The sequence below is a fragment of the Asparagus officinalis genome, chromosome 2 (assembly GCF_001876935.1).
Source record: "Asparagus officinalis chromosome 2, Aspof.V1, whole genome shotgun sequence".
NCBI classification, from domain to species: Eukaryota; Viridiplantae; Streptophyta; class Magnoliopsida; order Asparagales; family Asparagaceae; genus Asparagus; species Asparagus officinalis.
Window position 1 is genome coordinate 8266911 of NC_033795.1, and position 14769 is coordinate 8281679.

Here is a 14769-nt window from a genome sequence, read left to right on the forward strand (position 1 = left end):
TTCTAATTATAATTAGAAATATTAGTTTAATTATTAAGTTTATATATTCAATGGAAAAAGTTTATATTAATTCGCCATATATATATCTTTTTATCATTTTATAAATTAATATTATCCTAATTAAATACTTCTACACAGATATTTGATTTAATTATCAAATTTTAATTTATCTAGCATGAAGATGAAGAAAAAGAACAGTACATAGTAGCAATATTTATAATAACAATAACAGTAACATTAATAACAATAATAATATTGCATGGTTCAACTTTGCTGAATCTGTAATTTCCTAATCGGGTTAGAAAGTAATTAATTAAATTTAGTAAATATTCTTCAAAGATAGTCAAACTAGAAACTAACTGAATCCTTTCTAATCAATTAAAAGTTTAATTGCTTGCAATTAAATTACTTAATATTATCAAATTTCAATCTAATTTGAAATCAACTAATTTTTTTTTCTTTCAAATAATAAGAATCCTAAAAGGTTTGCCTTATTAATCAACTTAGGAATCAATCAATAAATTCTGAATCCATTAACGAGTCATGAATAGAGAAATTAGAGAATTGGAATGAACAAATTAAGAATGGCATTCACAGAATAAATCGTGTCATAACAAATACGATTAGTGCTCAACAATTCCAAAATTAACTATGAGCAATCCAATTAGGCCACCTATAATATTGCCAAGCTCGGGATTCATGAGGACGTCACCATGATGTAAGTCTTCGAACCTACCAGACGTAGCTCGTTGTTTGACTCGGTCCACTGCTAAAACTAAATGTGTTAGCACTAGTTGTACTTGGCTTCTAAGACTCTCTATATAAACCTTCTTAATTTCTCATATCACAATTAGCAAAGAATAAGTTCTAGCCACCAAAATCTTTTGGTGCAAAATTTTTTTTTTTTAATTGCGGAAAACAAATGTGAAAATATTGAAATATTCAGGCATGTTACTCTTGCATGTACAACCAACATCAATACAGGCTTTTATTCCTCAACGCCCATTAACTTCTCATATAGGGTTATTTCTCTGCATTGTTAAGGTTAAAGAATAAATAAATCACCCATTTTGTGGCTCTTTGCAGCATGTTTTTCTTTGTTAAAAAAAAAAATCTGCGATTTAACTATTTGTGGCGTGATTTTTGGGTAGTGTCTCCAAAATTGCGATGATATTTCAGAACACATATTGCATCAAGTTAAAACATCATCAGCATAAAGGAAAGACGTTCTTCAATTACACCTTCTAGGAAATTTTGTATTAGACGATGAGTTAGCAGCAATTTTTATCAACTAGCATTACAAATACTATCAATTATCTCAAAGTTTATAATCTGAAAAAAAAAGTTGAATAAATTTATTTATTCTCTTTTCTTTCCTGTCTTCATCTTCATCATGCATTCTAGCTCTTGCGCTTAATTTGTTCATTCCAATTTCTAATTAGGAAACCGGAAAACCCGACGTCGGTCGACCGGTGCAATGGCGTGGTCGACCGGCCAGAACGTCTGTTTCTTAGAGGGTTCTCGTTAGGCCTGTCCATCCGGGCCGGCCCGGCCCGGCCCGGCCCGGAAATCGGGGCCCGGGCCGGGCAAAACCGGGACCCGGACCCAGACCCGGACCCGGGTACACCGGGCCGGGTCCGGGCCCGGGCCCGGGCCCGACCGGGCCGGGTTCCGGGCTGGCCCGGGTTTTTTTTATTTTTTTTATTTTTTTCCAAAATTTTTTAATGTTATTTAACTTATAAATTATAAAAAAAAGACAAGAAAAATAACAAAAACAATAATTTTATTAATTACTTAAAATGACATAAATTACAAATAAGAAATGATAAAAACATATTCTTTATTAATAATTGATAAATCGGTTACAAATTACAAGTACAAATTTATTTTGGAATTAATCGCATCACAATAGATAAGTAAATCCCAACTAGGTTGGCACCTACTCACCTATATCACTATCATTTGCAATTATTTCCAAAATAATTCTTTACAAATTGTAAGCTAAGATATAAAAACTACAATCTATTCTTTATATCTATCTGCTAGTCCCAATTCTTCAAATTTATCTTCAATTCCAGCCATCCGATCGATGCCTTGCGTTCGCTTCTCGTACCTCCACCAATCTTGTAGGCACATCACCGCTTGTACAGTATATGGATCCAAGCATGTCCTGTGATCGTCGATCAAACGACCTGCTGTGCTGAAGGCGGATTCCGAAGCTACCGTCGAAACCTGCACTGTTAGTAAGTCACGAACCATGGTGGAAAGTATAGGATATGAAACTGATCCATATACTTTCCACCATTGCAAAATATCTAAAGCATTTCCTTGACATCTAACTAAAGAAGCAGAAAAATATTCATCTATTTCAGAAACCTCCGATGATGACGATCCAAGTCCAGATCCACCAGTTAGCTCGGCTACCATTGCATACCTATCAAAACTTACACTTTTACCTCGGGCTCGGGATGAGCTCGAAGAAACCGAAGCTGCAGACTGTTGTGCAGCTACACCATGTCTAGCTGCATACTCATCATATAAAGTTTGAAAATAATTTTTAATAAGTAAATGATGAGTAGTAGCATCCAGGGTGGTTCCATCATCTAAGTCTATAACCTGTCCACCATACAATGACTGTAACAAACTTCGAAGGCCAATATCCTTCAAGCATGGATCAATAAGAACCCCCAAACCAAAAATATGAGGAATAGGCCTAAAATACTTATTAAATTTGCTCTCCATTTCAAAAACCATAGGTCCAAAAGTAGCATCCAAACGATATTTATCAAAAAAATTTTGAATATTTAAAATTTGTAAAGCAGCTAAAGTAATGGTTGGATAATAACAGCCAGATAATAACATTGTAGCATCATAAAAAACTTGTAACATTTCATTTAAATTACATATAACTGTCCATTCATCTTCAGTTATTCCATAAGTGCTACCAGAACTAGAACTAGAAGCATAATAGTTTATAAAATCAGTTATAATGTCTTTATATTCTATTGCTACACTTAACATTGCATATGTGGAATTCCACCTATGGTCAACATCTTTTGGAATTAGTCTAGGCTTTACATTTTTTCTTTTACAAAATTGTTTCCATCTTTTAAGTCTTTGTTCAGAAGCACTATGCATGTAAGCAACTGTTCTAACCTTTTCTATCATGGGTTTAATTTCAGTAAATGCACTTTGAACAATTAAATTTAAAATATGACAGATGCACCTAATATGAAAAAGATCACCATGACATGGCAATGATAAAGATGATCTGATAAAATCAACAGCTACATTGTTATTACTTGCATTATCTAGTGAAAGAGAAAATATTCTTTGTGAAATTTCTAATTTCATAAGTTCTTCAATTATTAAATTTGCAACATTAGCACCAGTATGTGACTCTTCTATTGCAATAAAAGAAACAACTCTTTTAAACATTTGCCAATTTTCATCAATCCAGTGTGCTGTGATACATAAATATCCAGTTTGTGCTCTAGATGTCCAAATATCAGAAGTTAAAGAAAATTTACAGTTTAAATTTTTAAAATAAGAAATTATTTTTTCTTGTTCCTGTTGATAATATTTTAAAATATCACGTTGACAGGTTTGACGAGAAATTTTTTTAAATGCAGGATAAAAACCATCTCTAAACATATCTTCAAATTCATCATCTTCTACTAATTTAAAAGGAAGGTTTTTAAGAATGATAAACCTGATTACGCATTTCCTGGCTCTGGCAGCGTCATAGTTCCAACTACCGAGACTACCAGAAGAGGAGGATTGAGAAATCATAGATTGTCGGATATCACCTTGAGGAGTCTGGCCTTTGTTGTGTTTATCTAAATGGCGTTTGAGGTGGTTGGTGCCGCTCTTATGATGAGCTTGAAAAATCTTGCCGCACAAAGCACACTTAGCCTTCTGGGTGAGGATCCTACCGTGTTCATCCTTGGTGACGTCGATCTTCTCGTAAAAATTCCACACATCGGATCTTGGCCGTTTAGGAGCTCTTGGTGCAGATTCGTCGCCACCGGATTCGAGATTAACTTCGGTAGGAGGACTCATAGTAGGAGGACTCATAGTAGGAGGACTCAATTCAGGATCGGGAGATATGTTTTGCTCTTCATAATCAGATCCGGAAGCCATTTGGGGATTGGATTAGAAAGTATAAATAAGAGAGTATAAGAGTATAAGAGAGAGTATAAGAGTATAAGAGAGAAGAGATGAGTTTTTGGTGTGAAGAAAACAAATAAAAACCCCCCTCTATTTATAGAACCAGCCCCCTAGGTAAATGACCAAAATAACCTCACAAAATAGCCGTTTTTTGACCGTTTTTGAGGGCAAAACGGTCAAAGGGCCAATCTGACCGTTGTTACCGGGCGAGCTTGTAACCGGCCCGGGGCAGGCCACAACGGTCACTTATGTGACCGTTGAATCCGGGCCGGGCCGGCCGGCCCGGCCCGGGCCGGTCGTTTTGGCCACAAGGTCACCTTGGTGACCGTTGTTGGCCGGCCGGGCCGGGCCACCCGGCCGCGGCCCGGCCGGGCCGGTCGTTTTGGCCACAACGGTCACCTTTGGTGACCGTTGTGGCCGGCGGGCCGGGCCAGCCCGGCCCGGCCCGGTCCGTTTTCACACAACGGTCACCATGGTGACCGTTGTGGCCGGGCCGGGCCGGCCGGGCCGGCCCGGCCTAATTCCGGGCAACGGTCACCCACTGGTGACCGTTGCCACCCGGGCGCGGGCCGCTCGGTCCCGGGCTGCCCGGCCCGGGCGTTGACCCGCGGCGCACTGTACCGGGCCGGGCCGGGCGTCGGCTGAGGCCACCCGGACCCGGGCCCCGGAACCCGCCCTGGCCGGTTTTCCGGGCCGAGGACGGCCGGGCCGGGCTCGGCCGGTAAATGGACAGCCCTAGTTCTCGTGCATGTTGTCGGTCGACGCAGCTCAATGCAATCGGTCGACCGACCCAAAACTCCTGTAAGTTTCTTGGATTCGCGTCGGGGCGGTAGGATATGATTGTAGATGACGACGAGAAGCGAACTCTAGGCTCGATGATAATAAGGCTTAATATACGGTCGACCGCTGCCGACTCAAGCCTGTCGGTCAACCGATCGGGGCTTTTCTGCTTCTTTGATTTCTTCTTCAGGTTTCGATCTTCACACTTCCAAAACCAACAAATTGTAAACACGTATCTCTTCCTCGATTGCCAATACTTCAACTTCAAGAGAGTATCCGCGATTCCCCGAGTCAATGAACTTCACCAGAAGCCCATCGTCCTTCTTAACATCTTTTTTTCCCAGGGTCATCAAGCACCGGTAGCACATGAGATCTCTCGTTTCGTCCTTGCCAAACTGTAGCCCTGCTTTGCGTTGTTGACGTCAAATTTGCTGAGCATCTTCGCGCACAAATAACTCGGTTATATCTGTCAACCTCTGTGCGTCCATCGTCAACTTATCTTCTGTGTTGAATTTATATTTTAATCGTTGATGATTAGACTCCTCTCTTTCACCTTTGCCTAGGTAGTCGGATTTAATTATCTTCTGTGTTGAATTTTTATTTTAATCGTTGATGGTTAATCTCCTCTCCTTCACCTTTGCCTAGCTAGTCGGAGGTCTCCAACAGCTTCCCCAAAATTTTCTCCAAAATGGAGAAACAAAAGTCATATTCTCCAAATTATTTTTGCTCCAACTCCAACAGCTTCCCCATTTTAAAAAATTGCATTTATTACAATAATAAAGTTCTCCCCAAAAATTTTGAGAATGCTGCAGATTTGGGGAAGGCTCCCTATTTTTTCTCCTTCTTCCCTATTTTGGGGAATGAGATGGGGAATCTGTTGGACCAAAAAAAAGCTCTATGTTCCCTAAAATTGAGTATTTCAAGAAGATGGGGAAGCTGTTGGAGATGCTCTTAGGTCCGTCTTTGGTCATAACTGTTACTTTTTGAGGAGGGGAGGGGATTGGTTATTTTCGGGGCTCTGGTAAAGAGGGTTCTTCTTTCTTTATTACCTATCTTCTATTCTCAAAGAACACCTCAATTTAGGGCTGGCAATGGTACACAATTCCATTCCAACCAATTCATGTACCAACCGTACCAAATACGTTGGTATACCATCAAATCGGTACATGGTACATGGTACAGTATACCGTACCAGCTTCAAAACATGGTACGGTAGGTGGTACACATTTTTCCTCTACCGTGGTATACCGTACCTACCAACTTATATTATATTAAATTATTTAATATATAAATTATATATATATCCTTAAATCTCAACCATAGATTTAGGGAAGATAAATCTCAACCATTGATTTTTTTAACCCTAATCTAATCTCTCTCAGCCTCCCACTCTCAGTCTCAGTTCTCTCAAATTATCCGACCAGATCCAAATCCAACCCGTCTCCACGGAAGTTTCTCTCTTTATCCAGTCTTCCCAATACCTAACCCTGCTCAGTTCTCTCAAATCTCCGATAAAAAATGGACGAGGGCGGCGGCGGCGGTCTCCGACTAGGAAAGAAGAACTCCGACAAGGGCGTCGTCGGCTCCGGCGAGGTCGATTACAGGACAAAGTCGGGTACAGCGTAGAGCCACTCGTTTCTGAACCAAAAGCCATGGCATCCTCTCTCTTAACCTAACCAGCGTCACAAGTAGATCGCCGAGCAGACTCACGCGAACCGAGAGTGCCATGCTGAGGAAGTCGCCCGTGAGGTTAGTCAATCCGTGGAAAACTGCAGTAGCTTCTATTGCAAGAATTGATTTTCTTTGGTATGGATGCTTGCATATCGATATTCAGAATCTTAGAATAATATGTCCATAATTTAAGCTTTGTATCCAGGAATGCAAAAGGTGAAGAAAACATTTGTATGTTCTTTTCTTCTAGAGAATAGGTAGAAGCTCATTACCAACCGTACCAACCGAGTACCAACCGTACCAAGTAGTTGGTATACCAACGTTAATGGTTGGTAGAAATGGTAAATTTTTCCTACCAATTATATATTGGTTGGTACATGTTACTAGGAAAATGTAATTGGTATACCTACCAATCCAGCCCTACCTCAATTTATTTATGAGGCTTTCTTCACCCAATCATCTCCACCCCCAACTCAGCCTCCAAATAATTCTCATTAATCACAAAATAAAAGCCATTTAATAGCCCAAATTAAAACGCGTTAAGGGCCTATTAATTCTTCATTAATATCCACTTAATGACCACTTTTCTCTTAGTTTAATACATGAATATTTGAATGATTTGTCAATCCTACTAGCATCTCCCACTTGGCCAAATTGACCAGATAATATGTCTCCCACTATCTGCAAGATCAGATGCTTTATACTTACCATTACTCTCACTATCCGAAAAAAATAATTCTCATTTCATTATTCATGAAATTTACTTGGACTTATTTATTTCTGCGTCCCGTCAAACTCAAATATTTCATAAAAGATCTGCTGGTATTCTTTCTGTCAAAGAATCAACAATCAAATCTGTGTTAGCGATGTAAGTCACTTTAATCTCTCTCTTTTCTACAATATCTCGAATGTAGTGCTACTGGATTTCAATGTGTCTTCATTTGGAACTATTCACTCCCCTATTGATCAGGCTAATTGCTGTTTGATTATCATAATAATTGTCAACAGGTCTCTTCTAACAAATTGAGATCTAGGTCAATTAAAAACCATCTCATCCAAATAACACGTGCAGTTACAATATTGCAAGCTACATATTCGACATCTTGTATGTAGCTAGCAATACTCCTTTATTTCTTGTTGCTCCAAGAAACGCCTCCTCCCCCAAAGATGAATAAGGGTCTTGAAGTAGACTTTCCATCATCTTTGCCACCTCCAAAATCAGCATCAGAGTAACCGAGAACTTCAAGCAAACTCACACACTAGAACAATTTATGAATCAATGTGCCTCTGATCTACTTCATAATCCTTTTAAAAGTTTCCCAATGGTCCTCGATTACTTTGATACGGGCTAACCAAACTTGCAACATAAGCTAAATCATGTCTAGTGCACAACATTGCATACATCAAGCTTCACGCTACTTGAGCATAAGGAATATCTGATTGTTTATGCCCTTCTCCATGACTTTGGTCTTTACACAATCTATTTTGCATAACTAACGGAGTTGGTGCAGTATTAGAATTCTCCATTCTAGATCTTTTACTGATTTTAAATATTTTTCTTGGATTAAACTTAACATTCTAGACTTTCTATCTCAGATTATTTGAATTTCAAGAATATATGATGCATTTCCCATGTCTTTCATCTCAAACTTTTCACTGAGATATGACTTGGTTTTGTTCAATATTTCCATGCCATTTCCGACGAGTAATATATCATCCACATATAAAGATAATATAGTAAACTTGCTCCAAATTTTCAAGATATATGTGTAATTGTCTAATTTGTTCTAACCAAATCTAAGTTTAGTGATTGCATCATGAAACTTGGGATACCATTATCTAGAAGATTGTTTTAAATCATATAGGGATTTTATTAACTTGTAAACTTTATATTCCTATTTTTTTACCTAAAAACATTTAGATTATTGCATATGTGTCACTTCTTTCAGCTCTCCATTGAGGAACACTATTTTAACGTCCATTTGGAATAATCCCAAATCAATATATGCAACTATAGCCAAAATAATTGTAATGGATGCAAATTTAGCTATAAGAAAATGCATCTCCTAAAAATATATTTCTGCCTTCTCGTAGTTACCCTTAGCAACTAACCGTATTTTGAATTTATCAATAGATCCATCAACACCGTGTTTTTTTAGCAGCCATTTGCATCCTATGATTTTTCTATTTTTAATAGATTATTTAGATTCCAAATTCTTTTCTATAAAATCAAGTTTTTCTCTCATGGCTTCTAGCCACAAATCTAATTCATGCAATTTTATCATATCAACGAAGTTTAAGAGACCCCATTCTTCTATATTTGCATCTACTAAGAAACAAGATGGTTCACGTGAATACAAATAGAAATCATCCATCCATACAGGTTATGTTCTTGACATTTTTCCTAAAACACCTATATTTTGAGATTCATCGTTTTTCATAAGTGTTTCATTATTTTCAAGGTTGGATTCATTCATAATATTAGGATCACTAGTAGGATGTAATAATCATCTATTACAGTTAGAAGTTTTGTTTCCTCTTAAACTTGTTTCTCTTCCTCTAGATTCTCTAGAAATGCGACATTTCTACTTTTAAAGACCCCTCTTTCTTCATTATGGAACCTATAACATTTTGATTCTTCTAAAAGCACTATGAATCTACACTTCAATGTTCTAAAATCCAACTAATCTCTAAGTTGACTCGGAATGAGAACATGTGCTTTACATCTCCATTTTCTAAGATGACTCAAATCTAATTTCATCCCAGTTCATAACTTATAATTAATGTGTAGATGCAACTGATTTGGTGGGAACTTTATTTGAAATATAGTTTGCAGTTCATAATATTTCTCCTCAAAATTTTTTGGAGAGTTCTAAATGAGATAACAGGCATCTAACTACATTCAGTAATACTCTATTCTTTCTTTCAGCTACATCATTCTGTTGTGGCATATACAATATTGTTGTATGCCTTTTAATTTTATGCTGAATATAATAACTCTTAAATTATTTGGAGTTATATTCTCGACCTCTCAGATCTCAATATTTTGATATTCCTTCCAAGTTAGTTTACAACTTCTTCTGTCTTATATCTCTTAAAACATTTCAAAAAATTTTAATTTTTTTAAAGATAAGATAGACATATGTAAACTTAGAATAATCATCTATGTAGGTAATAAAATATTATTTATTATAATGAGCTGTAGCAAATAAGGGACCACAAATATCTGAGTATATCAACCTTAAAAATTCATTGCTCTCTGTCTGCCAATAAAATATTTCCTAGTCATTTTACCAGTTAAATAATATTTACATAGTGCCAATTGAACATTAGACGATCCAAATAATAAGTTCATTTTCGTAATCTGATATATTTTTGAAAAAATAGTATGTCTTAGTCTAGAATGCTACAATTCAAATTTAAAAATATAACATGACATGTAGTTTAAATCAAAGTTTTATAACCAGAATTATTATAAACTACTGGAAGGATGCACAATTCATGCTTGGGTACATATTTTTTCATAGCATACACTTTTTTATTTTTCCTTATAGAAACCCAGTTATTGTAAACCTAATTTTCAGTCCTTTCTTTATCAAGCTGGGAATAAAGATCAGATTGCCCTGAATTAATTCCGAGCGCATGGAACATATCTTTGAGGACGAGAATGCTATCCCTAAGATTCAATCTATACGAATCAATACCTTATACATCGAGATAGATATTGTTTCCCATATAGATCCACCGTTATCCTTTCTTCAACTTGGTGAATTTTGTGACTTCATTCTTATTCTTTGCAATATGTTTAGTCACATCGGAGTCGATCCACCAACTATTAATGTCTGTCATCACAGCATTGCACTCTGTTACGCCGACAAATTCTCTCTTGCTAGCACTTCCTGGCTTGTAGCCTACCTTACTCTCATACATTTTTCTTTGTGGACAATTGGATCTGAAATGTTTAAAATTTTCACAAGTGTAGTTGTCTCTACGGGATACCTTCTTCTTAAATTGATGAGATTTTGGACCTGTAGGTTGTTGTTTATTAGGTCTGGAATTTCCATTTCTTTCAATTTGTTGCCTCTGGTACACATGGTTTATTTTCTGTTGCACCATATTTAGTTCTGATTCCTTCATACTGGCTATTAAATCTTGTTCTATAGTTAAGTGCATTGGCAAATCTGTAACAGATTTAATGGTAGGTTTTATTTTTAATGTAGTGGTAGCTACAGTAAGAAAAGGTGATAGACTATTCAATATAGTTGTCACTTGCATTGTTTCTTGGATTTTGGTTTTAATAATAGATAAGTTTATAGCCATGACAATTATTCTGTTTATATGTCCTATAACATTGTCTCTCTTGCATATGAGAAGTTGAATATTAACTTCCGAGACAGTGTTGTATTTATCTTTTATTAATTTACCACTTATCGATGGAAGCTTTACGAGTTTCAAAAATTTTAACCAAATTAAATTATCTTTCATGAACATTAGCATAAAGCTTTTTGCATTTTTGTCTTTCAACTTTCATTCCTCAAACTCCTTCTTCTCCTCAACAGTGGAGGTATTAGTTAAAGTAGAAGCACTAGTTTCGACGACATATCGTCTATACTTTCATGTATAAGATCACATATAATTTTCTGTACCGTGTATCGTACTTGTTACCATTAAATTTATTGATCTTTGCCAACTCACTTAGAACCAATTTACTCACCATTTGGAAGATAACTAGAATCGTGATTTTAAAAAAAATGTATTAGAATAACGTATATCCAACAGTACTAAGAGATTAGCAAAACAAAGAAAACTAAAATAAATGAAATAAATATGTGAGCACGTGGGGGGACCACGAGATTAGATCAGTGGGCAAAGAGAAGCGCATGGAGAAGTAAACGCGTGAATTGGTTTCGCCTAGCGGACAAAGTGAAAGGCCCACCTGAAGACCCATGTGAGCTTTATAAATACCTTCGTGCAATTCTCCTAGGGCTGTACGCAAGGATTTTTTGGTTTTTTATTAATTGCGGCTGCGAAACAGAAAAATCACAGCAAGAGAAAGGGAAGAAAAGCAGAGGCTTTTTAGGGTTTTGTTCATCCCTTTGAGGGAGTTATTTTGTGAGAGGCTTGAGATTCTTGTGTGAGGGTTTAGATTGAGTGATTATAAACCCTAGTTATATTCTCTCCCTCTAATAGTAGATCTCCCCTCTCCTTGCCCCGTGGACGTAGACTATTTGTCGAACCATGTAAAATTGGTTGTCTCGCTATTTGTGTGATTTGTAATAGCTTTTAGGTTCCCTCGACAGGTCAGTCCTAGAACTGATGAGAGAAAGAGCTGATATCTCACTTGGTTGAGATATTTTGTTTAAGGTTTTTGTTTTCTTTGTGAAACAGGATTTCCTATTACGACCTGACTCTCTTGTTGTGCTACCGAAGTGCTGCCGAAATTTTTGCTGCGCGCAACAAGTGGTATCAGAGCCCAGATTTTAGATCTAGGGTTTTGGAGTTTGGTGGAGGAAGATTCTTGTATGAAGCTTGGTTCTTAGAGTTTTAGGCTTCGGTGGTGATAGTATTAGGAGTTGTCGTTGGAGATTTCGCTTTCCTCGTGTGGATAGGAGATCTATTTGGAATCCGATCTAGGGTTCAGTTGGGTGGTTCCTAATTTCTAGATCTCGCTTTCCTCGTGTGGTTAGGAGTTCTATTTGGAATCCAATCTATGGTTCAGTTGGGTGGTTCCTAATTTCTATCAAATTTGTTCTTTCTCTATAATTTAGAGTTAGTTTGCAATGGGAGAAAAAAGGTGAAAGCAGCAAGTCGATGGCGAGTACAATACAAGTTGGTTTTCAGAATACTAAGATTAGTGTGGTGAAGTATGACGGCAAAATCAATTTTAAATATGATGAGGAGATATGGGAGAAGGTGAATAGGAACACATGTGGGGTGATCAGGTCCTGTTTGGAACAGGAGCTGAAATATGATGTGATTGGGGTGACGTCTGCAATGAAGATGTGGAAAATTCTAAACAATAAGTATCTCACGAAGAGTGTTGAGAACAGGTTGCACTTGCTGCGAAGACTCTTCAGATTTTAGATGTCCAGAGGCACCTCACTAGCGGCGCATGTGAACAACTATACTAAGTTGTTGTCGGACTTGGCAAATGTTGATGAACCTAGATTTTAGATCTCAATAAGTATCTCACGAAGAGTGTTGAGAACAGGTTGCACTTGCTGCGAAGACTCTTCAGATTTTAGATGTCCAGAGGCACCTCACTAGCGGCGCATGTCTTTATACTTACCATTACTCTCACTATCCGAAAAAAATAATTCTCATTTCATTATTCATGAAATTTACTTGGACTTATTTATTTCTGCGTCCCGTCAAACTCAAATATTTCATAAAAGATCTGCTGGTATTCTTTCTGTCAAAGAATCAACAATCAAATCTGTGTTAGCGATGTAAGTCACTTTAATCTCTCTCTTTTCTACAATATCTCGAATGTAGTGCTACTGGATTTCAATGTGTCTTCATTTGGAACTATTCACTCCCCTATTGATCAGGCTAATTGCTGTTTGATTATCATAATAATTGTCAACAGGTCTCTTCTAACAAATTGAGATCTAGGTCAATTAAAAACCATCTCATCCAAATAACACGTGCAGTTACAATATTGCAAGCTACATATTCGACATCTTGTATGTAGCTAGCAATACTCCTTTATTTCTTGTTGCTCCAAGAAACGCCTCCTCCCCCAAAGATGAATAAGGGTCTTGAAGTAGACTTTCCATCATCTTTGCCACCTCCAAAATCAGCATCAGAGTAACCGAGAACTTCAAGCAAACTCACACACTAGAACAATTTATGAATCAATGTGCCTCTGATCTACTTCATAATCCTTTTAAAAGTTTCCCAATGGTCCTCGATTACTTTGATACGGGCTAACCAAACTTGCAACATAAGCTAAATCATGTCTAGTGCACAACATTGCATACATCAAGCTTCACGCTACTTGAGCATAAGGAATATCTGATTGTTTATGCCCTTCTCCATGACTTTGGTCTTTACACAATCTATTTTGCATAACTAACGGAGTTGGTGCAGTATTAGAATTCTCCATTCTAGATCTTTTACTGATTTTAAATATTTTTCTTGGATTAAACTTAACATTCTAGACTTTCTATCTCAGATTATTTGAATTTCAAGAATATATGATGCATTTCCCATGTCTTTCATCTCAAACTTTTCACTGAGATATGACTTGGTTTTGTTCAATATTTCCATGCCATTTCCGACGAGTAATATATCATCCACATATAAAGATAATATAGTAAACTTGCTCCAAATTTTCAAGATATATGTGTAATTGTCTAATTTGTTCTAACCAAATCTAAGTTTAGTGATTGCATCATGAAACTTGGGATACCATTATCTAGAAGATTGTTTTAAATCATATAGGGATTTTATTAACTTGTAAACTTTATATTCCTATTTTTTTACCTAAAAACATTTAGATTATTGCATATGTGTCACTTCTTTCAGCTCTCCATTGAGGAACACTATTTTAACGTCCATTTGGAATAATCCCAAATCAATATATGCAACTATAGCCAAAATAATTGTAATGGATGCAAATTTAGCTATAAGAAAATGCATCTCCTAAAAATATATTTCTGCCTTCTCGTAGTTACCCTTAGCAACTAACCGTATTTTGAATTTATCAATAGATCCATCAACACCGTGTTTTTTTAGCAGCCATTTGCATCCTATGATTTTTCTATTTTTAATAGATTATTTAGATTCCAAATTCTTTTCTATAAAATCAAGTTTTTCTCTCATGGCTTCTAGCCACAAATCTAATTCATGCAATTTTATCATATCAACGAAGTTTAAGAGACCCCATTCTTCTATATTTGCATCTACTAAGAAACAAGATGGTTCACGTGAATACAAATAGAAATCATCCATCCATACAGGTTATGTTCTTGACATTTTTCCTAAAACACCTATATTTTGAGATTCATCGTTTTTCATAAGTGTTTCATTATTTTCAAGGTTGGATTCATTCATAATATTAGGATCACTAGTAGGATGTAATAATCATCTATTACAGTTAGAAGTTTTGTTTCCTCTTAAACTTGTTTCTCTTCCTCTAGATTC